The sequence below is a fragment of the Heterodontus francisci genome, chromosome 16 (assembly GCF_036365525.1).
Source record: "Heterodontus francisci isolate sHetFra1 chromosome 16, sHetFra1.hap1, whole genome shotgun sequence".
Lineage (NCBI taxonomy): Eukaryota > Metazoa > Chordata > Chondrichthyes > Heterodontiformes > Heterodontidae > Heterodontus > Heterodontus francisci.
In genome coordinates this window covers 46,182,793-46,208,172 of record NC_090386.1, presented here as the reverse complement: position 1 = coordinate 46,208,172, position 25,380 = coordinate 46,182,793, and the positions used below count along the sequence as shown (strand labels likewise).

At 43.9% G+C, this 25,380-nt stretch overlaps 1 protein-coding gene across 1 annotated transcript in view; it reads left to right on the top strand.

Annotated features, from left to right (window-relative positions):
• Nucleotides 1–25,380, top strand: part of LOC137378458 (docking protein 5-like) — a 521,247-nt gene that overhangs the window by 130,115 nt on the left and 365,752 nt on the right. The window lies entirely within an intron of this gene.

Below are 25,380 nucleotides of genomic sequence, written 5' to 3'. Positions count from 1 at the left end.
ACCACTGACCACCTCCAGGCGCTTACCCATTGTCTCCCGGGACAAGGAGGCCAAAGAAGAAAGAAGAAGAGTATAAATGGGTGGTTGATGGTCAGCACAGACTCAAAGGGCCTGTTTCAGTGCTGTATCTCGAAATAAAATAAAATCTACTTTCTTTGAGCATTGTGAAGATAATTGAACTAACAATACAAATCGATCCATTGTTCTGCAGAACATCAATAATTATTCTTTGTAATTAAGGTGAAAGAATTTTATGCTATAAGAAAGAAGTCATTGCAATTGCTGTCCATGGGTAGAAGACTGTGATTATGGGTTTGTTGCACAGGAAGAACTTACCACTGTGTCTGTGCTGGCCATCAAGCTAACTATTCTAATCCCATTTTCCAGCACTTGGCCTATGGCCTTGTATGCTATGGCGTTTCAAGTGCTCATCTAAATATTTCTTAAATGTTGTGAGGGTTCCTGCCTCTACCACCTCTGCAGGCAGCGCGTAGGGCTGCCTTAAATCTATGCCCCCTGGTTATTGACACCTCCGCTAAGGGAAAAAGTTTCTTCCTATCTAAACTATCAATGCCCCTCATAATTTTGTATACCTCAATCATGTCGCCCCCCCCCCCCTCAGCCTTCTCTGCTCTAAGGAAAAAAACCCTAGCCTTATCAGTCTCTCCTCATAGCTAAAGTGCTCCAGCCCAGGCAACATCCTGGTGAATCTCCTCTGCACCCTCTCCAGTGCAATCACATCCTTCCTATATTGTGATGACCAGAACTGTACACAGTACTCCAGCTGAGGCCTAACTAGCATTTTATACAGCTCCGTCATAACCTCCCTCCTCTTATATTCTATGCCTTGGCTAATAAAGACAAGTTTCCCATATACCTTCCTAAACACATTATCGACCTGTGTTGCTGCCTTCAGTGATCTATGGACAAGTACACTAAGGTCCCTCTGACCCTCTGTACTTCCTAGGGTCCTATCATTCATTGTATATTCCCTTGCCGTGTTAGTCCTCCCAAAATGCATCACCTCACACTTCTCAGATTAAATTCCATTTGCCACTGCTCCGCCCACCTTACCAGCCCATCTATATTGTCCTGTAATCTAAAGCTTTCCTCCTCACTATTTACAACACCACCAAATTTCATGTCATCTGCGAACGTACTGATCATACCTCCTATATTCACATCTAACTCATTAATGTCTACGACAAACAGCAAGAGTCCCAGCACTGATCCCTGTGGTACACCACAGGCTTCCACTCACAAAAACAACCCGCGAGCATCACCCTCTGCCTCCTGCCACTAAGCCAATTTTGGATCTAATTTGCCTAATTGCCCTGGATCCCATGGGCTCTTACCTTCTTCACCAATCTTCCATGCGGACATTATCAAAAGCCTTACTGAACTCAATGTAGCCTACATCAACTGCTTTACCCTCATCTACACAACTAGTCACCGCCTCAAAAAATCCCTGCCTCTCCAAGTGGAGATTAATCCTGTCCCTCAGAACTTTTTCCAATAGTTTCCCAACCAGTGATTTTAGACTCACTGGCCTGTAATTACCTGGTTTACCCCTGCTCCCCTTCTGGAATAATGGTACCATATTTGCTGTCCTCCTGTCCTCTGGTACCTCTCCTGTGGCCAGAGAAGATTTGAAAATTTGTGCCAGAGCCCCTCCTATCTCCTCCCTTGCCTCACATAGAAGCCTGGGATACATCTCATCTGGGCCTGGGGATTTATCCACTTTTAAGCCCACTAAAACAGCTAATACTTTCTCCCTTTCAATGTTAATATGTTCAATTATATCGCAATCCCCCTCTCTGATCTCTACACCTATACGTCCTTCTCCCTCGTGAACACAGATGAAAAGTAATCATTTAAAACCTCACCTATGTCCTTCGGCTCCACAGGCAGATTGCCACTTTGGTCCCGAATGAGCTCTACTCTTTCCCTGGTTATCCTCTTGCCTTTAATATACTTTTAAAAGGCCTTAGGATTTTCCTTTATCTTGCCCGCCAGTGTTTTTTCATGTCCCCTCTTCACTCTTGTAATTACTTTTTAAAGTATCCCCCTACACTTTCTATACTCCTCTGGTGCCTTGTTTCTTTCAGCACTCTGTATCTTCCATAAGCCTCCTTTTTTTTTTCCTGATTCAATCCCCTATATCCCTTGACATCTAGTGTTCCCTGGCCGTAGTGCTATCCTTCATCTTAATGGGTACATGTTGGCCCTGAACTCTCATTATTTCCTCTTTGATTCCCACTGGTCTGATGTAGACTTTCCTACAAGTAGCTGCTCCCAGTCCACTTTGGCCAGATGCTGTTTTATCATATTGAACTCAACCTTCCCCCAATTCAATACCTTTATTTCTGGTCCATCTTTGTCCTTTTCCATAACTACCTTAAATCTTAGAGTTATGGTCACTATCCCTGAAATGCTTTCCTACTGCCACTTCTACCACTTGTCTGGCTTCATTCCCTAGGATTAGGTCCAGTACTGCCCCTTCTCTTATAGGACTTTCTATGTACTGACTCAAAAAGCTCTCCTGTCTGCATTTTAAGAATTCTGCCCCCTTTAAGCCTTTTGCACTAAGACTATCCCAGTTGATATTGGGGAAGTTGAAACCCCTTACTATTATTACCCTATTATTTTTATGCTTCTCTGAGGTTTGCCTACATATCTGCTCCTCTATCTCTCCCTGACTGTTTGGAGGCCTGTACTACACTCCCAGCCAAGTGATTGCTGCTTTTTTGTTTTTAAGTTCTACCCATATGGCCTCATTTGAGGAACCTTCTCAGATATCATCCCTCCTTACTGCAGTAATTGACTCCTTGATCAAAAGTGCAATGCCACCTCCTGTTTTACCCCCTCCCCCTGAGGGACTGAAGATTCTATACCCTGGAATATTGAACTGATAATCCTGCCCCTCCCTCAACCATTTCTTTGTGATAGATGAATCAGTACTCCTCCATGTTAAACAGCACTTAGGGGAAGCGCTGAGGGTGGCAAGGGCACAGAATCTGGAGGACTTCAATGTCTATCACCAAGAGTGGCTTGGTAGCACCACTACTGACCGAGCTGGCTGAGTCCTAAAGGACATAGCTGCTAGACTGGGTATGCGGCAGGTGGTGAGGGAACCAACAAGAGGGAAAAAAATTCTTGACCTCGTTTTCACCAATATGCCTGCTGCAGATGCATCTGTCCATGACAGTATTGGAAGGAGTGACCACTGCACAGTCCTTGTGGAAATGAAGTCCTGCCTTCACATTCAGGATACCCTTCATCCTGCTGTGTGGCACTGCCAACGTGCTAAATGAGATAGACTTTGAACAGATCTAACAATGCAAAACTGGGCATTCATGAGGCGCTGTGGGCCATCAGCAGCAGCAGAATTGTACTCAACCACAATCTGTAACCTCATGGCCTGGCATATCCCCCACTCTACTATTACCATCAAGCCAGGAGACCAATCCTGGTTCAATGAAGAGTGCAGGATGGCATGCCAGGAGCAGCACTAGGCATACCTCAAAATGAGGTGTCAACCTGGTAAAGCTACAACACAGGACTACTTGCGTGCCAAACTATGTAAGCAGCATGCGATAGACAGAGCTAAGCGATCCCATAACCAACGGGTCAGATCTAAGCTCTGCAGTCCGACCACATCCAGCTGTGAATGGTGGTGGACAGTTAAACAACTAACTGGAGGAGGTGGCTCCACAAATATCCCCATCCTCAATGATGGGGGAGCCCAGCACATCAGTGTAAAAGATAAGGCTGAAGCATTTGCAACAATCTTCAGCCAGAAGTGCCAAGTGGATGATCCATCTCGGCGTCCACCTAAAGTCCCTAGCATCACAGATGCCAGACTTCAGCCAATTAGATCCACCCCACGTGATATCAAGAAATGACTGATGGCACTGAATACTGCTAAGGCTATGGGCCCTGACAATATTCCGGCAATAGTACTGAAGACCTGTGCTCCAGAACTTGCTGCACCCCAAGACAAGCTGTTCCAGTACAGCTACAACACTGGCATATAGCCTGCAATGTGGAAAATGTCCCAGATATGTCCTGTACATAAAAAGCGGGAAAAGTCCAACCCGGCCAATTACCGCCCTTTCAGTCTACTCTCAATCATCAGTAAAGTGATGGAAGGTGTCATCAACAGTGCCATCAAGCGGCACTTGCTTAGCAATAACCTGCTCAGTGACACTCAGTTCAGGTTCCACCAGGGCCACTCAGCTCCTGACCTCATTACAGCCTTGGTTCAAACACTGACAAAAGAGCTGAACTCAAGAAGTGAGGTAGAGTGACTGCCCTTGACACCAAGGCAGCACTTGACCGAGTATGGCATCAAGGAGCCCTAGCAAAACTGAAGTCAATAAGAATCGGGGGAAAACTCTCCACTGGTTGGAGTCATACCTAACGCAAAGGAAGATGGTTCTGGCTATTGGAGGTCAATCATCTGAGCTCCAGGACATCACTGCAGTGTCCCAGCCCCAATCATCTTCAGCTGCTTCATCAATGACCTTCCTTCAACCAGAAGATCAGAGGTGGGGAGATTTGCTGATGATTGCACAATGTTCAGCATCATTCGTGACTCCTCAGATACTGAAACAGTCCGTGTAGAAATGCAGCAAGCCCTGGACAAAATCCAGGCTTGGGCTGATAAGTGGCAAGTCACATTTGCGCCACGCACGTGCCAGGCAATAACCATCTCCAACCAGAGAGAATCTAACCATCTCCCCTTGATATTCAATGGCATTACTATCACTGAATCCACCACTATCAACATCCTAGGGGCTACCATTGAGCAGAAACTGAACTGGAGTAGCCATATAAATACCCATGGCTACAAGAGCAGGTCAGAGGCTAGGAATCCTGTGGCGAGTAACTCACCTCCTGACTCCCCAAAGCCTGTCCACCATCTACAAGGCACAAGTCAGGAGTGTGATGGAATACTCTCTATTTGCTCGAATGCATGCAGCTCCAACAACACTCAAGAAGCTCGACACCATCCAGGACAAAGCAGCCCGCTTGATTGGCACACCAGCTACAAACATTCACTCCCTCCACCACCGACGCACAGTGGCAGCAATGTACACCATCTACAAGATGCACAGCAGCAACGCACCAAGGCTCCTTAGACAACACCTTCCAAACCCGCTACCTCTACCAACTAGAAGGACAAGGGCAGCAAATGCATGGGAAGACCACCACCTGCAAGTTCCCCTCCAAGTCACACATCATCCTGACTTGGAACTATATTGCCGTTCCTTCACTATCGCTTCATCAAAATCCTGGAACTCCCTTCCTAACAGCACTGTGGGTGTACCTACCTCACATGGACTGCAGCAGTTCAAGAAGGCAGCTCACCACCACCTTCTCAAGGGCAATTAGGGATGGGCAATAAATGCTGCCCTAGCCAGCGACTCCCACATTCCATGAATGAATAAAAAAGAAACTTCAGTGCAGTACTGAAGGAGTGCTGCACTCTCAGAGTTATGTCTTTCAGATGGGATGTTAAATGTGGCCCCATCTTCCCTGTCAACTGGATTTATTAAAGATCCATGGTACTCTTCAAAGAAGAGCAGGGGAGATCTTCTGGTGTACTGGCCAACATATATCCCTCAAATAACACCACCAAAGCAAATTACCTGGTCATTTATCTTGTTGCTGTTTGATAGGAGCTTGCTGTGCATAAATTGGTTGCTGTGTTTGCTTACATGACAACAGTGACTACATTAAAACTAAATCTTCATTGGCTACAAAGTGCTTTGACATGTCCTGAGGATGTTCAAGGTGCAAAATAAATGCAAGTTTGTTCTTTCATTTGCCGTGCTTTAATATCTGTTATTTTTCTTTTCATGGCAACTGATACATATTAAAATGATGGGCTCAAAAATGCAGAACAGCAACAATAACCTCTGACAGAAAAACAAGTAAGAACTTGCATTTCTGTAGCACCTTTCACCATCTTGGTATATCCCAAATCGCATCATAACCAAATGAAATACTTTTGATTTGTCGCCACTCTTGTAATGCAAGAAAAAGATTGTTATGTAGGTAGGGGTTAGTTAACACTGGAGGGCGTATAAAACTCAGCAGGAGGTTGCAATTCATGTTAACTTTCATTTCAACAGCACATGGTTAAACATAATACAAACTGAAACTGGATGAAAAAGCTTTCTAAAGGACAAAGAAAAATGTTGTATCATTAAGGCTGGTCAATTCAAGACCAGAGAAGATCAAAAGGACCTGTTGAATATCTAAGTTTGACGTCCTTGTGCCAATCAAGAGACCAGTACTGCAGAATGTAATTCACAGCATATGATACTTATACGAAATAATCAGCACTAAAGTATACTTCAAAAGTATGCAATGGGCCAACTTCCAAAATGGGCAGGTTACTTTTTGTTTTGTGAAGAAGGGGAGTTTTCTTAATTTCATGAAAGCAAAATCCAATTTATTTCTGAACTCAAATGGGAAATTTATCAATAGAGATAGACTGTTGAGGATTATCTAGAAAATGGTCATAGTCAAGGAAGAGATTGGAAGTTATTTCTGGCTCATTTGTGGAAATAAATTAAAAGCGTCGAGCTATAAATTTTAGAGTAAGAAATGCTTTCATATTGGATAGATAGTTCAGAAAACTCATAAACATCAATGCTGCCACTCACTTGTTGAGTGCTCCTTTTCATAGTTTACTATAAGGTGTACTGAAGCAAAGTAAGCAGAACGTTATGGCCAAAGCTCATTGCATCATGCAGAATAAAACAAAAAATATTGTGCCGAGTGCTTACAGAATTCAGAATCATGTTGATAGAAAAGTTCCAGGTTGAAAACTTTTGGAAAGTGGTCTTCTAAATGAATTGTTTTTCTGTTTCAATGCAATTATTTTTTATTTAAACCTTATCCAATTAACATTTTGCATTACTTCCTGAATTGGTTGATGAAGGAATTGACTTCATGCACTTTGCAGCAGAGGGTCACTGCTTTAGTGATCAAGAACTGGAATCTTCTCCTCCTAATTGATTTAGCAAAAACGCATTGCTGGAGCCTAGCTACATTTTATTTCAATAATATGGTGATTAATGATCCTGATTCTTTTAATAAAAAGAACATAGTGTTCATATACTGTTGTTTGTGCAAGGTGTATAATGAATGGCCATTCCATGATAAGGTTTCTGCCAGATAGCAAAAGCTAAATCCATCCCTAGAAATTTATCACATTGGTACATTAGGAGATGCTTTTCTAAGTTTGTGCTGCAAACTTATGTTGGAATAATGCTATTTTCAAACCTCTCCATGACCTCGCCCCTATCACTGTAACCTTCTCCAGCCCAACAACCCTTCAAGATCTCTGCACTCCTCTAAATCTGGCCCCTTATGTATCCCAATTTGCATTACTCCAGAGTCTGGCATTCCCATTCTAAACCTCTACGACTCTCCACCTCTCTGTCCTCCTTCAAACCTACCTCTTTGACCCAGCTTTTGATCAAATGTTCTTGTATCTCCTTATGTGGCTCAGTGCTAATTTTTGTTTGGTAACACCTCTGTGAAGCATCTTGGGACACTTTACTACATTAAAGGCACTGTATAAATGCAAGTCATTGTTGTTGAGCTGGTAGGTTCACTCTGCATCTAACCATGCTATTGTGAACCCAGAAGTAAATGGGACTGACATTGGTGATTCAAATGGGAAAGTGTTCCATTCCTCAGAATTAACATTCCCTTGCCTTGATGATCACACAACACTTAGAAAAATGATATAGATTCCCAACTAGAAGGAGATGCTAGTTGTGATTTCAATGCAATCTTCTTAAGCATATACTCAGACCAAAGAAATGTCTACAGACACAATTTGCAATGCATTAAAGACGAGAGCATCATAATGAGGATAAAATGACAGTTTTTTAAAATGTTAATTCATTTGTTTGTTCTTTGAAAGATTAAAATAGAAAATTGTGTATGCCTTGAAAACTTGACTTGTGTTTAACCTAAAGTTGAATACATTTTTAATGCATCAGTGCAAAAGCTTTTGTGTTATTAGATATTCGCCAGGCTTAGCCTGTCATAAATGATTTTGGCATCAATTTGCAGTAAATTGCAGTCTGGTGAAAGTCATTTGGGATGACTATTATATTATTGCAGGGATGGAATCAGCCTGGCAATGTGCTTAGTGCGTGAACTGGAGATTAAAACTGGAGAGGACAAGCAAAGTATTCTGCCAGGGCAAAAGTGCCATTCCCTTGAGGATGCCTGTTCAATTACAATACTTGTACCAGGGATGACTTAGAAGGCACAGTGTACTGGTGCATTCATGGATGTTATGATATTGGACTTGTATCAGAACAAAATTACATTTTGGGACAGTTAAGATAAATGTTTAAATTTGAACATAAATCATTTTACATTTCATAACTGTCCATCTGGGACTCATTTTGCAATTCTCTACATCAGAAGAATAATATTCACTGGCAGTTCTTGAATTAATTAAAATGATGACTTACCTCACAAAATGTACTGTTTATCCTGCATAGAACACCCATTGTCTTTCACATAAATAATTGACATGAACCAACATGGCCTCCTGCTCGAACATGTAAATTGTTTCTCCTTTCCAACATTAACTATATGCAAGTTAAATGGCTAGATGTTATTAGCTGGCATGAAACACAGAAAAGTGGAAGTGTTCAGTGCTGCAGTTGGTTGGATCTGATGTCTACTTTTTAAATGCTGTTTGGTCCTGCAGAAAGCAACAACACTTTAATAATTCTTCATTCTGATGGACATGAACCAATACTTTTATGCGTATTTTGATTCATTTGATCCTTTTTAAGTTAAATGCCATGGAAGAATTATTTACTGAAATACAAATTCTAAGCATAAATCATATAGAGGCGTTTTATATGTGTGTTGAACTTTGTTGCTATTGGAAAGAAAAATAGAAAATTCTGGAGATACTCAGCAGGTCAGGCAGCATCTGTGGAGAGAGAAACAGAGTTAACATTTTAGGTTGGTGACCTTTCACCAGAGTTCTTGCGAAAAGTCATGAACCTGAAACATTAATTCAATATTTATAGTTAAGACTTCCAGCAGCTTTTTAAACATTTTTCCATGAAAAATTATATATGCAAAGTGTGATAGCTTTTTTTTGTTCGTTCGTGGGATGTGGGCATCGCTGGCTAGGCCAGCATTTGTTGTCCATCCCTAATTGCCCTTGAGAAGGTGGTGGTGAGCTGCCTTCTTGAACCACTGCAGTCCTTGGGGTGTAGGTACACCAACAGTGTCGTTAGGAAGGGAGTTCCGGAATTTTGACCCAGCGACGGCGAAGGAATGGTAATATAGTTCCAAGTCAGGATGGTGTGTGGCTTGGAGGGGAAATTGCAGGTGGTGGTGTTCCCATGCATCTGCTGCTCTTGTGCTTCTAGGTGGGAGAGGGCACGGGTTTCGAAGATGCTTTCGAAGGAGCCTTGGTGAGTTGCTGCAGTGCATCATGTATATGGTACACACTGCTACCACTGTGCACTGGTGGTGGAGGGAGTGAATCTTGAAGGTGGTGGATGGGGTGCCAATCAAGCTGGCTGCTTTATCCTGGATGGTGTCGAGCTTCTTGAGTGTTGTTGGAGCTGCACCCATCCAGGCAAGTGCAGAATAGTCCATCACACTTCTGATGTGCCTTGTAGATGGTGGATAAGCACTGGGGAGACAGGAGATGAGTTACTCACTGCAGAATTCCCAGCCTCTGACCTGCTCTTGTAGGCATTTATATGGCTGGTCCAGTTCAGTTTCTGGTCAATGGTAACCCTCAGGATGTTGATAGTGGGGGATTTAGAGATGGCAATGCCGTTGAATGTCTACTCAGTTCCCTAATGTGTCTGCATCGTTCTTAGATAGTTCGATTCCCTCTTGTTTGAGATGCTCATTGCCTGTCACTTATGTGATGCGAATGTTACTTGCCACTTATCAGCCCAAGCCTGAATGTTGTCCAGGACTTGCTGCATATGGACATCAGCTGCTTCAGTATCTGAAGAGTCACGAATGGTGCTGAACATTGTGCAAGTATCAGCGAACATTCCCGCTTCTAACCTTATGATGGAGGGAAGGTTCAAGGTATAACTGAAGAATGTCAGGATCAGAAGAAAACAAGTAAAAAGAGAAGGGAATTGCTTGTGAAAGGAGAACCCTTTGATAGGGTGACATTAATGATGTTTCTACTGTGGGTCAGGGAAAGGGCTGGAAGGTGTAATATTAACAAAATAGCTTCATGAACCATTCTTTGTTAACATATCTTGAAGCACTACCCACTCAAGAAAATACTTTTGACTGTGGTATTGTCGGCAAATATGATAGCCATTGTGTCAAAGCCATATTGACAAACAGTAATAGAGGGCTGAACCAATCAATCTTTTTTGTTGGTGAACGTTGAGGGAGGAATATTGGCCAAAACACCAGAATAGTTCCCTACTTTTCTTCGAATATTGCCATAAAATCACCAAAACAGGCAGGTGAAACCATGCTACTAGGAGCTGAGATTTCTGACCCTATGCCACTGGCAGGGCCTTGCATACCACATTACTTGCAATTTTCCATTCAGAAATATTAATCTATGGCAAACTGGGGCAAAACATCCAGGATATTTTGATAAGTTGTTCACTCTGAGATTTCGCCGTCGCTGTGACAGCTTACCAGATTCTGGTGAGAAATTCATGTTGGGTTAAATTTTGTTCAGTTTCTGTAAATTAACATACTTAATGTAAAACAGGCTGGTTTATAACAAAGAACAATATTATAATGAATGATTGATTATGATGTAAAGCATACAATACTGGCCAGCTTCACTATTTACTTTCTGGAAGGTCTAATTCACTAGACGGGAAACTTTGTGTTCATAACTGTAGAGTTGTCTGCACAGGAAATATTTTTATTCATTACAGCTGGTGCCAGCACTAAGCATTTATCAGCTTAGGTCCTCTTACAAAAATTAGAGAACCAAGAATGAGAATCCCAAAGGGTGTGTTGCCTACCTAGTGCCAGGGTAAGGGCCATTTCTCCGCAGCCGGAGAGGAACTTGGAAAGAGACAGGGTAAATCCAGTTGTTGTGGTCCATGTTGGAACAATGGATACAGGTAGTGACAGGGAAGTGGTCCTGCTGATAGAGTATCAGGAGTTAGGCTCTTAATTAAAAAGCAGGACCTCAAAGCTAAAAATCTCTGGATTATTGCCCGAGCCATGAGCAAATTGGCATAGGAGCAGACAGATCAGGAGAATTAACACATGGCTAAAGGACTGGTGTGGGGCAGAGGGGTTCCTTTTCATGGGTCACTGGCACCAATTCTGGAACAGGAAGGAGCTGTACCAATGGGTTCCACCTGAACCGGATGGGGCCCGTGTCCAAGCAGAAAGGGTAAATAGGAAGGTGGCAAAGGCTTTCAACTAATAAGATGGAGGAAGCGATCTATAAGAATGTAAGCAGCCTAAATGTAAACAAAACAGAGGAGGACAGCGTAGGAAAGAGTAAAGTAAGGGAAGACAATGATGACAAAGGAATACATAGAATTATAAAACAGGAGTTTAAAAAGATGGCTAAACATAAAGTGAGAGGAAATCCTATTAGAAATGAGTTAAAATAGTCAAAATATCTACAACAATGCACACAGTGTCTGTAATAAGCATCCGTTGGGAAAAAACAGACATAGTAGGAATTACTGAGACATGGCTACAGAAAAATTAGGACTAGGAATTAAACATTGCAAGTATAACATATTTTAGAAAAGATAGAGAGAGGGAAAGAGGGGATGTTGAGTAGATGTACTTATTAGGGATAACAATGGTAGGAGAAAAAAGGGCGCAGTTATCAGCAAGACAAAAATAGAATCCATATGGATAGAGATAAAAGATCAATCACATAATTTTTTTTTTATTCATTCATGGGATGTGGGCGATGCTGGCCAGGCCAGCATTTATTGCCCATCCCTAATTGCCCTTGAGAAGGTGGTGGTGAACAGCCTTCTTGAACCGCTGCAGTCCATTTGAGGTCGGTATACCCACAGTGCTGTTAGGAAGGGAGTTCCAGGATTTTGACCCAGTGACAGTGAAGGAACGGCGATATAGTTCCAAGTCAGGATGGTGTGTGACTTGGAGGGGAACATGCAAGTGGTGGTGTTCCCATGTATTTGCTGCCCTTGTCCTTCTAGTTGGTAGAGGTTGTGGGTTTGGAAGGTGCTGTCTAAGGAGCCTTGGTGCATTGCTGCAGTGCATCTTGTAGATTGTACACATTGCTGCCACTGTGCGTCGGTGGTGGAGGGAGTGAATGTTTGCAGATGGGGTGCCAATCAAGCGGGCTGCTTTGTCCTGGATGGTGTCGAGCTTCTTGAGTGTTGTTGGAGCTGCACCCATCCAGGCAAGGGACGAGTATTCCATCACACTCCTGACTTGTGCCTTGTAGATGGTGGACAGGCTTTGGGGAATCAGAAGGTGAGTTACTCGCCTCAGGATTCCTAGCCTCTGACCTGCTCTTGTAGCCACGGTATTTATATGGCTACTCAAGTTCAGCTTATGGTCAATGGTAACCCCTAGGATGTTGATAGTGGGGGATTCAGTGATGGTAATGCCATTGAATGTCAAGGGGAGATGGTTAGATTCTCTCTTGTTGGAGATGGTCATTGCCTGGCACTTGTGTGGTGTGAATGTTATCTGTAGGTGTAGCCTACAGACTACCTAATAGTGGAAGGAAGATAGAGAAAGAATGATGCAGACACATTGGGGAATTGAGTCGACAACATAGAATACTAATCATGAGGGATTCAATTATCCTGATATTAAAAAAACAGAAAAGGTAGGTAAAGAGGATGAGGGAATGGAGTTCCTACAATGTATAAAGGACTCCTTTTCTAACTCAATATGTAAAAAGTTCAATTAGGGAAAGTTTGCTATTGGATCTAGTAATGGAGAATGAAACAGAGAAGTAAAAGTAGGGGCGCATCTAGCCAATGGTGACCATAATATAATACACTTTAAGATGATAATAAGAAAAGGATATAAATATGACGGAACCCAGTTTAATAGATTGGAGAAACGTTGATTTTGAAGGGCTGAGGATAGAACTTGGGAAAATAAAGTGGGTAACAATATTGGTAAACAATGATGTAGAAGAACAATGGGAAACATTTAAAATGGTTTTCAACGGAATGCAGGAAAATGTATTCCACTAAAAAAGAATAACAAACTGAACACCATTGAGACTCCATTGATGAATAAAGACATTAGGAAACAACTGAGGGTTAGGAACGTGGCATATATTAAGTACATAGACATCAGAGGAGCTCATAAAACAGAATAGGCGAGAAGTAAAAAAAAACAATTAGGAAGGCAAAGAGGAACAATAAAATTGAATTATCAAGAATATAAAACAAAATAGTAAAATATTTTACAGGGTCATCAATAAAAAAGGAAGGCTGGGATGAGAATAGGACCATTAAGGGATAGACAGGATAATACCACAGGTATGATGGTAGAGGAAAGATGGTAAAAATATTAAATCATTATTTTGCTTCAGCATTTACAGAGGGATAGAACAGGTAGACATGATATTGAATGAGTTAAGTGGATTCAAAATAACAAAGGGGATGCCTCGAATAAGCTAATCAGAATCAAAGAGGATAAAGCCCCTGGACTGGATGGATTGCATCCACACATTTTAAAAGAATCTAGGGAAAGGATAGCAGAGGCATTATGACATATATTTAATAATTCATTGGAAAAAGGTGTAGCACCAGAGAACTGGCAAATAGTTAATGTAATTCCTATATTTAAGAAGGGGGATAGACATGCCCAGGGAATTATAGACATAAAACATCAGTGGTAGGAACAATAATGTAATCCATACTAAAAGAGAGAGTAGAAGAGCATTTAGAAAAGAAAAATATAATAAATAGTCAGCATGGATTTCAAAAGGGAAGATCTTGCTTGATCAATCTTATTAAATTTTTTGAGGAGGTGACAGAGAGAGTAGACAATGGTATGCAGTAGATGTAAGTTACCTGGATTTTCAAAAATCCTTTAATAAGGTGCCCCATAAGAGACTAATGAATAAGGTCAGAGAATGTGGAGTCCGTAGACAAATGGCACAATGGATTTCTAGCTGGATTCAAGACAGAAAGCAGGGAGTGGGATAAATGGGTAGTTATTCAGAGTGGCAGCAGATGGAAAGTGGTGTTCCACAAGGATCAGTGCTTGGACCATTGCTGTTCACAATTTACATTAACATTTTATACTGTGGAATCAAAACTACAATTTCTAAATTTGCAGATGACAAATTGGGGGGGCTAGTTAATACTGAGGGGTACTGCAACAAATTATAGGGCGACATTAATAAACTTGCAGAATGGGAACATAATTGGCAAACAAAGTTCAACATGGGTGAGGTGGTACATTTTGGTAGGAAGAATAGGACGACCACTTATTACTAGGAAGGTGTGAGTCTCGATGGGGTAGAGGAACAAAGGGATCTCGGGGTACAAATGTATCAATCACTAAAAGTTGCACCATAGGTTAACAAGACCATAAAAAAAGCACCAGGGTTTATTTCTAGAGGGGTAGAATTGGAAAGTAGGGATGTTATGCTAAACCTGTATCGAACCTTGGTTAGACCACACAGAGTACTGTGTGCAGTTTTGGGTGCCATATTATAAAAAAGGATAGAGAAGTACTGGAGAGAGTGCAGAGAAGATTTACAAGAATGCATGGGTATACATATCAGGAAAGGAAGAACAGGCTGGATCTCTTTTCTCTTGAGAAAAGAAGGCTGAGGGGTAACCTAATAGAGTGCTTTAAAATTATGAAATATTTTGATAGAGTGGATGCAGAGAACATGTTTTCACATGTGGGGAAGAGCATAACTAGAGGCCATCAATATAAGATAGTCACCAAGAAATCCAATAGGGAATTCAGAAGAAACTTAATTATTCAAAGTGGTGAGAATGTGGAACTTGCAACCACAGAGTTGAAGTGAATAGTATGGATGCACTTAAGGGGAAGCTAGACAAGCATGTGAGGGAAAAGGGAATAGGGGGTTACGCTGATAGGTTTAAATGAGGAAAGACGGGAAGAGGTTTGAGTGGAGCATAAACGGTGGCATGGACTGGTTGTGCCGAATGTCCCCTTTCTATGCCATATATCCTATGTAGAAAATCTATCTTATAGATTGAAAAGTACAGAAACACTCTACCTTATAAAACGATAGTAAAGTAAGCATCCAATTTTATTTGTTTATTTGAATATATATTCTGAATTGTGTTATCCAAAGAGAAAACAAAAATTGAACCTGTCTGTTGAGTGATGTTATTACAAACCATAATATTAAAGGTTAACACACAAAGGTTAGAATTTTACACACTCCTGCTCCCAGGATGGAGTGAGCTGTGAGGCCAGTGGGGAGGAGCGGGAAATTGGGTGGGATGGCATGGGGTACCGTGCCTATCGCCTACCCGCTTCCACTGGTAGTTTACCAGTAGCAGGAGAGGTGGCAGACAACCTGCCTGCCCTTAGGCCAATTGAGGTCCTTCAGTGGCCAATTCATGGCCACTTAAAGGCCTCTTCCCGCCGCCACTGGTATTTTACCAGTGGTGGATGGGCACTTCTTCAACTGCGGAGATCGCCCAGTTAAACCTGGTGGCCTCCTTGCAGGATGGCTGGGGAGTGGGGCCCCCCCCACCAGTGGCATGGGCCACCCCCACTGGAACCCCCATCCCTTTCACCGTGGCCTGGCTGATAGGCCCTGGTAAGCCCCGACCCCACTTAACATTCCTGGCTGGGCCCGGCGCCAGCTGCAGTCTGAGCAGTGGCCACTGTTCCTGGTGGCAGTGCTAGAACTGAAGTGCTGCCAGCCCTCTGGTTGGTCAGCAGCTCTTGGAGTCGGGACATTCTCTGTCAGGGGTGGAAGCCATGACCTCAGGCAATTAATAGCCTGAGCCATGTAAAATAGTGTTGTGGCTTCTGGAGCCAGCAGAATTGGGCTCACCCTTGGCTTTCCAGCCGGTGGGGATGGGACCGTCACCTCCTGGTTCAATCCTGGCTGAAGTGAATCCCAAATTCACTGACCCAATCATATAGCACATTGCCAGTCAATTTGGTGTTGAAATTGCACCTCACTGGTTTCGATTGGGTAAATTGTTGGGTAGAACCCTTCTTTGTAAACAAAAACTAATTATTGATAAAAGAAAAACATATGTAAAGCTGAAACAAATTTAAAGTTTCTCAATTGAAGCTAAAACATGCAACTAAAATAACTTTGAATATTGATAATCACATCTTATATGTCAACATTCCCCATTCAAACTAAAACAAAGCCAAAAATGTTGTTTCTAAATCTAATAAAGTACAAACTGTAATTAAAGAGGAGTCTGAAACCACCATATTGTAGTATTGGTTGAAGCAGCAACAGTTAGCTTTGATGTTGACTCCCAGCATAGAACCATCTTGTGTACAGGCTAAGCAATTGCCTGTACCTACATATTCATGTAACATCAGCCACTGAGAGCTGGAAAGCAGTGGATGCGTCAACAAAGGCTTTTGTAACTAAAGGTTCTTTGATTTATAGTTTGAATTCAAATAATTTAAAGGACCAAATTGGTAAAACAAATGCTGTGAATTTGCAGGAAAGCTACTACTTCAGGTGTCCATGTTTACTTTGAGAACTTTATTTAACTATAACAATATAATAACTGTTTGCTTCCTCCAAGGTAATGAAAGCCAGTCAGTGGGTTTAATTGTGTTGTTTTCTGTAGCATTGCTAGGTTCCAGGTGATTTAATTTGTCAGTTAATCACACTGATGTTTCAGAATGGCTACAATGAAGGAATGATCGGAGCACACTATTTAAGATCCTAATCATTATTACTGTGATAATTTCTTAGAAATAGTTGGTTTCATTATTACCTAAAAAGATTTTTCAAAATGCACCACAGTGAGGCCTTTCAAGGTCAACACTAATTTCTTGATGAGAGATTGATTTAAATGAGAGAAATCTTTATTCTTGAATAGTCTGTTCTATTATGCCTGGAGTGAAATGAAAACTACAGTGGGAAGTTTATAATGGATTTGTATTTAATAGTCAATAGAAAAAAATGGAATGCAATTTTTTGTTAAGAGCAATATTTAATGTTTCTTGACTACTTAAAGGCATTCAGTGTTATTTAACAAAGTTAATTAGCTTTACAACAAGAGAGAAGTATTGCAAAGCGACTAATGGATTTTTGAGAGGGATTATAAGCATGTACTAAACTAGAGGATTCACTGTGAAGGTCGAGATCAACTGGGTCATTACTGTTGTCTGAACTCCAAGCTAAAATGATTGTCTTGAAACCTAAGATCTTATTCTATAACTTGCTTATATCTGATTTATTATAATATATACCTGCTAGTTGTGGATGGGAAGGTCTTTTTTAAGTCATTTCTCACATTTGCAGTGACTGCCAGTGAACAGGCTGACATTTTCAGTTTATTGCTGAGTTTATCGCTTGCCCAAGGAAACCCTGTGGAGATTTTTAATGGAATATCTAGCCAGTTATGGTAATAAGGGAAGACTCAGTAATTTACTGATGTTGTATCACCTGATGCTTTAAAGTGAATTTCTGAGGGTGACTCATTAACTCAGCACAGCTCTTGAGAAAATGACTGCTGCAGCACACGGCTGATCTGCTGACATGTGGGGCAAGATTTTCAAATCCCAGTGGGTGCGGGAGTGAGTGCGCGTGTGATTTGAAGGTCGCGTTCTTGGAGGTTGGCACCTGCTCCCGTCGTCACAAAGCAATTGTTAAAGGGACGCTAAGAGGGAGGGAACGGGAAGTGTGGGCACCTCCAGTTAATTGCCAATTGAGCTCATTGTGCTCACTGACAGCTTGTCAGGAGCAATTTGTAAATTTCAATGGGATTACACAGAAACAATGCCAGTCTGGAATATGGCAGAGTTTAGAAGTCATGCACATAGGGGTCAGGGGCCATGAGGGCTATTGGAAGGGCTGTCTAGCATATTGTAGAAGGCCAGAATAAAGCTCAGCTACTTAAAAAGTGCCACAGAATAGCTATTTCAGGAGCTGAAAGACTTGCTTTCAGCACTGGTGAGTGGTAGGAATCTGAAGAGGGATGTGATGCCGCTGGCGTCACTTGGGCAGCTGGGTTGACAGAGGCAGGCCGCGTGAGTGAACATGTATCAGCTGTGGGAGGTCAGATGGGAACAGGCTACTCTGCCATTGGACAGTGCAGTGGATGCAACCTCCTTGGCAGGAGAAGGCCCAAGGAGCACAGTGGGGGGCTGTAAGGGGAAGGAGGAGCTACCCTAAACATTGGGTCTACGGCTTAAGAGTCAGCTGCCTGCAAATGACAGAGTGCCAGTGTCATAGGAAGCAACACCTATCCAGGCAGATGGTCTTGGACATTTGTGCTCTGATCCACAATAACATGAGGCCTTGTGGACCCCATGGCAGTCCCTTGCCTGCAGCTGCCAAGGTCACCGTTGCCTTGAATTTCTAAGCAACCACGTTCTTCTGGGGATCAGCTGCGGACCTGGGTGGCATCTTGCAATCAGAGCTCATCATACCATCAGGTAGATCACAGATGCCATATTCAAGAGGGCATAGGAATACATCCACTTTGACACAGATGGTTCCCTCAGGTCCAGGGGGTCATCGATTGCTCCCATGTAGTTATCAAGGCACCAACAGACAAGCCTGTCAGATTCCTGAATAGAAAGGGCTACCACTCATTGTATGTCCAGCTAGTCTGTGGCCACATGACAGGCAGCTGTCATGACTCTTTTACCATGCGAGAGTCCTAGGTGCCACACCTCTTCACGCCTCCATCCAGACTCAGTGGGTGGCTGCTGAGAGTTAAGGGTTATATCCCTAAAGAGATGGCTCCTGATGCCTTCCTGAAATTAAGACACAGATGGAGAGAGGCGCTACAACCAGAGCCATCTCCTAACATGGACCAGCACTGAACAGACCATTGGCCTCTTGAAGATGCACTTCTGTTGCCTCGACCAGTCAGGTGGTGCCTTCCACTACGAACCGGCCAGGGTGTCTCATATTGTGGTTGTCTGCTGCATCCTGCACACAATGACACTACAAAGAGGCCTGGAGATGGATGAGGAGGAGGATCTCAAATGCCACTCCACGTCGGAGGAGGACTGGGAGGAGGAAGAGGATGAAGAGGTGGAGGGAGGGTTCACTCAAGAGGTGGCTGACAACCAAGCAGCGGAGGACACCCGGCCATGCTGTTCCAGGTCTCGGTGAACTTCAGGCTGGTATTGGCTGTAAGGACAACGTTAATTCAGCAGTCTTTCATCTGATCGCCTCCGAGCCTTAAGACCAAAGAAAGGTGAACTCGCCTTCTATCTTGGAGAGCTATCACTCCTCGAAGACCCACATCTCTGAAGTCCCATTGCCAGCCATGACCATGGAGAATGAGGTTTCCACCATCAAAACTCGCCAGCACCACAAAGCATGAAAATACAGCAATCTCAGGCCCCCATGGCAGCAACTCCCTCCCCCACCACAAAGGACTCCATCCCTTTTTGCCATGAAACATCAATAACATGCATATCTGATTGATAAAATAAACCAGTGATATCGCAGTGAAAACAAAAGGCGACCAAACGTGGAGAACAGCATCCAGGTCACCCATTAAGTGAAATCAACAGCGTGACACCTTTCTTTCTCTACTGCTTCTACAGGGTTCTCCCCCCTTGGCAGAAGATGAGGTGGAGGCAGCCTGCTCCCTACTCACTGCCTCTGGAAGCCTGTGGTATCCATCCCTCGTCTTGGAGGCCTTGGCACAACGCCTTGGTAAACAGATGGTTCCCAAGTTGGAGGGGGGAGAGGGGGCAAAACTTGATGCTGGTACCCCCGGAGGGATGGCCTCTTCATCTGCCATGTCAACAATCCCAGCCCTCCCCCTGTGCCCTTGGATACTGGATGAGGCCATGGACTGGGACGCAGCTGGCATCCACTCCGAGCATCTCTGTGCCACCAGCAAAGCTCTTTCTGTGCATATCAGTGCACCGCTCCTGCATTCACTGAGTGGTGCTACATATGGCTCTCCAAGAGGTTGCCCAATCTCTCAATGGAGGAGCTCATGCGATCGAATCCTGAGTCATGACAGAGCACATGCACTGCATGGACTCCTCCATTGCCTGCCGATGGCTGCTCAAGGTCCAGGTAACTCCGACAAATAGAAACCTATCTGCCTCTGGTTCTCGAGGAAGGTCCTCCTTGTCTGTGACACCCGAGGCCCAGCGGAGCATAACTGAGTCTGTCCTCCGTCTTCTGCGGGGGACTGCCCACAGTTAACTCTGCCGCATGCTCCTCCTCCTGCTCATGCAGGAGATTCACCCAGTGCTCCCCTTTCTACGCTACTCAACTGAGGTGGGTGTGTCTGTGCTGGTGGAAGGTGCCGAGGTATGATGTAACGGTGCTGATTCCGGTGAGTCACCCCCGCCGAGGAGGGCAGCGCCAATTGTGTTTGTGCACTCTGGTCCCTTCTGCAGCTGGCCCTATGGGAAATACAAGAAAGTGGAAAATGAGAACTTGTCCTACTCAACAATTGCCCCAGCACAACCATCCCTCTAGATGATAACGGTTGAAGAGCCACAGCACGCATTAAGCGGAGTTTCCTCCATGCCCTTCACCTCAAAATAGAGCAATGAAATGACCATGCTGTTCACAGCCTCCCGTCTCACCATCCGCACCTTCTGGCAATCTCCAGCACTGCCTCCTTCATTAGGTTCAGCATATGGAATTGGGCCACACCATCACCTGTGCATTGTGGGGTCTGTTCTCCTGCAGGATGAGAGGAGACTGATTCATGAGTAGGTTGCCCTCTCTTATCTCTTCCAGTGTGATATATACATAAGCTGATGTACCCCTCAGTGATGTACCATTCTCAATAGCGGCCAATATGTGAGGGTGGCTGCCATCTGAGTGATGCAACTGGACACGAGATCTGACAATGTTAAGGAGAATTATGGACATTCTGTGAGGTAAGCTCATATGCATGGTGGTGTTTACAGAGTTGGTGACCGATCACCCAGGTGCCACTAGCCATTCACCTTACCAAACGTTCTTACCTAATTGAATCTCTTCCTGCACTGGACTCACGTCCTTCTGGTGAGTCTCCAGCTGTTAACCTCCTTGGCCGCTTCCAAACCATGCCCTCTTGGTCCCACTGGGGGGATTTCACCTTCTGGGTGCCGGGAAAAAGACATCTCTCCTGTCTGCCACTGCATCGCTAAATGCTTCAGGGAGGCATCAGAAAATTGTGGTGCTGCCCAGGATGCATGCCCATGCCTGTGCTGGCCCTCTGAGCTCCCTGCTGCTCCATATCTTCAGGCAACAGGTTGCCCAGTCATGGCTGCCTTTTAAAATTGCCCTTGGTTTGCAGGTGCTGCCTCCAGGCTGCTTCCGGCACCTCTTATTAGGTAACAATCACACCCCCAGGCGCTGAACTCACCCCTGGAAGTCAAACTCACCCCTGAGCCAATTAACCCCTTTTCATTTGAAAATAGCAGCATTCTCAGTCAAGTCTTCTGATAAGCTTCCCAGTGAATGGCATTTTAGAATTCATTGCTGAAGGATTGTGTTCAGTTTTGCGCACAGAACCTTAGGAAAGAGATACTGGACTTGAATGGAGTCCAGCATGGACTGACCAGAATGATAAATAAAATCAAAATACTGCAGATGCTGGAAATCTGAAATAAAAACAGAAAGTGCTAGAAAAACTCAGCAGGTCTGGCAGCATCTGTGGAGAGAGAAGCAGAGTTAATGTTTCAGGTCAGTGACCCTTCTTCAGAACTGGAGAACTTCAGTTCTCAGCATGTGGGACAAAGGCAGGTAAATGGAATTGAGATGCAGATCAGCCAGGATTTAATTGATTGGCAGCACAGGCTTGATGAGTTGAATGACTTACTCTTGTTCCTATATTTCTAAAAGGAAGCAGAACGTGAAGAGTAGGGCTGAGTTTAGCAGTGTTAATGTTAGTAAATTCTGTGCAATCAGTAATAAATTTCATAAAATTCAACAAATTGGGCCCTTATTAAAAATTGCCTGGTACATTCATACTTTCACAGAGAGAAAAGGAAAATTAATAGTAAACCAGTTTGAGCTTTATTTTTGCATCTTTAAATGGCTGTTTACCAAATGATAGGTTTGGGACCAGGTTTATCATTTCATTCCAGGACATAATGATCCTACTGGAGGATGTTACCAGTAACCACATTGATGAGAATGTCATAATCACATTAACAGTTAACATTGTCTGTTAGCATTTACTAAAAATCCAAGTTTAAAACATTTTGCACCACCAACTTTCTTCCTATCCTTCCTCTCTTGAAATTGTCATCTCCTTTCAGAGGTGTAATTCCACAGACCCTGTATATTTTACTGTGCCTCCTGCAAAGGCCCATTCTTCTTGTGTGAATCTTGATTGTGAATGTGAATAGCATGGGACATCATAAGTAAGCCCATTTCCATCCTCACCCACAGTTCACGCATTTGTGTTTTCAGCAAGAGTCAGTAAGTAGAAGTGGGAACTCTGGACAGTCTGTCCCCTAGCTAGCCAAGAGGTATTGAAACCAAATGTATGTTGGTCCCTGTCAGATAAAGTATCTTAGTACTAGCCAGAGATCAAATCTGGGCCTATTCTGGTGTGCATGAATCAATTATTCACTGAATAAACTTGCTGAGGCATCAGGAGAGCCTAACAAATTTAAGACTTTAGCAAAAAGCTGCAAAGTTTCGATATATATTTATATATATCCATACATATATTAAATATTGCTGCTTCTCTTCATAACATCAGAAGACAGATACATAGAAAATAGGAGCAGGAGTAGGCCATTCGGCACTTCGAGCCTGCTCCGCCATTCATTATGATCATGGCTGATCTTCCAACTCAATACCAATGAGGAAAGGCATTAGCACTATTCCAGCTCAAGCATCTAGAAAGAAATGATAGATTCTCAATTACTGCATCCAACTTTTAACTGAGTCGAAGGTTTTGCCTCCACTACATTATAGTTGATCATTCACTATATGAAGAAAAATTTCCTGACCATAGTCCTAAATTTCCCTTTCACACGAGTGAGCTGGTCTTTGTTGTCCTGCCTGGGTTTTATTGTAAGTAATGCTCACTTGTAATAACTAATAGATTATTGTATTATGTCATGCAGGCCCACACCTGCCAAGAATGAGGCACATTAAACCGGACAGACCACCCGGCATCAACCTAGGGACCGGAAACGATAACGGCAAACCCAGCCCTGTCGACCCAGCAAAGTCCTCCTTACTAACATCTGGGGGCTTGTGCCAAAGTTGGGAGAGCTGTCCCACAGACTAGTCAAGCAACAGCCTGACATAGTCATATTCACGGAATCATATTTGACAGACAATGTCCCAGACACTGCCATCACCATTCCCGGGTATGTCCTATCCCACCGGCAGGACAAATCCACCAGAGGTGGCGGCACAGTGGTATACATTCGGGAGGAGTTGCCCTGGGAGTCCTCATGGTGGCGCAGTGGTTAGCACCGCAGCCTCACAGCTCCAAGGACCCGTGTTCAATTCTGGGTACTGCCCGTGCAGAGTTTGCAAGTTCTCCCTGTGACCGCGTGGGTTTTCGCCGGGTGCTCCGGTTTCCTCCCACAGCCAAAGACTTGCAGGTTGATAGGTAAATTGGCCATTGTAAATTGCCCCTAGTGTAGGTAAGTGGTAGGGAATATGGGATTACTGCAGGATTAGTATAAATGGGTGGCTGTTGGTCGGCACTGACTTGGTCGGCCGAAGGGCCTGTTTCAGTGCTGTATCTCTAAATAAAATAATTAAATAAAATAAAAACATCTACTCTGGACCCCATGAAGTCTCATGGCATCAGGTCAAACATGGACAAGGAAAACTCCTGCTGATTACCACCTACCGCCCTCCCTCAGCTGATGAGTCAGTACTCCTCCATGTTGGACACCACTTGGAGGAAGCACTGAGGGTGGCAAGGGCACAGAATGTACTCTGGGTGGGGGACTTCAATGTCCATCACCAAGAGTAGCTCGGTAGCACCACTACTGACCGAGCTGGCCGAGTCCTAAAGGACATAGCTGCTAGACTGGGTATCCGGCAGGTGGTGAGGGAATCAACAAGAGGGGAAAACATACTTGACCTCGTCTTCACCAATCTGCCTGCCGCAGATGCATCTGTCCATGGCAGTATTGGTAGGAGTGACCACCGCACAGTCCTGGTGGAGACGGTCCCGCCTTCACATTGAGGATGCCCTCCAACCTGTTGTGTGGCACTACCACCATGCTAAATGGGATAGATTTCGAACAGATGTAGCAATGCAAAACTGGGCATCCATGAACTGCTATGAGCCATCAGCATCTCATGGACCGGCATATCCCACACTCTACCATTACCATCAAGCTATGAGACCAACCCGGGTTCGATGAAGAGTGCAGGAGGGCATGCCAGGAGCAGCACCAGGCATACCTCAAAATGAGGTGTCAACCTGGTGAAGCTACAATACAGGACTACTTGCGTGCCAAACTGTGCAAGCAGCATGCGATAGACAGAACTAGGCGATCCCATAACCAACGGATCAAATCTAAGTCCTGCCACATCCAGCCGTGAATGGTGGTGGACAATTAAACAACTAACTGGGGTAGGTTGCTTCACAAATATCCCCATCCTCAATGATGGGGGAGCCCAGCACGTCAGTGCGAAAGATAAGGCTGAAGTATTTGCAACAATCTTCAGCCAGAAGTGCCGGGTTGATGATCCATCTCGGCCTCCTCCTGAAGTCCCCAGCATCACAGATGCCAGACTTCAGCCAATTCGATTCACTCCGTGTGATATCAAGAAATGACTGAAGGCACTGGATACTGCTAAGGCTATGGGCCCTGACAACATTCCGGCAATAGTACTGAGGACCTGTGCTCTAGAACTTGTCGCGCCTGTAGCCAAGCTGTTCCAGTACAGCTACAACACTGGCATCTACCCTGCAATGTGGAAAATTGCCCAGGTATGTCCTGTACACAAAAAGCAGGACAAGTCCAACCCGACACTTGCTTTGCAATAACCTGCTCAGTGACGCTCAGTTTGGGTTCCGCCAGGGCCACTCAGCTCATGACCTCATTACAGCCTTGGTTCAAACATGGATGAAAGAGCTAAACTCAAGAGGTGAGGTGAGAGTGATTGCCCTTGACATCAAGGCAGCATTTGACCGAGTATGGCATCAAGGAGCCCTAGCAAAACTGAAGTCAATGGGAATTGGGGGAAAACTCTCCACTGGTTGGAGTCATACCTAGCGCAAAGGAAGATGGTTGTGGCTGTTGGAGGTC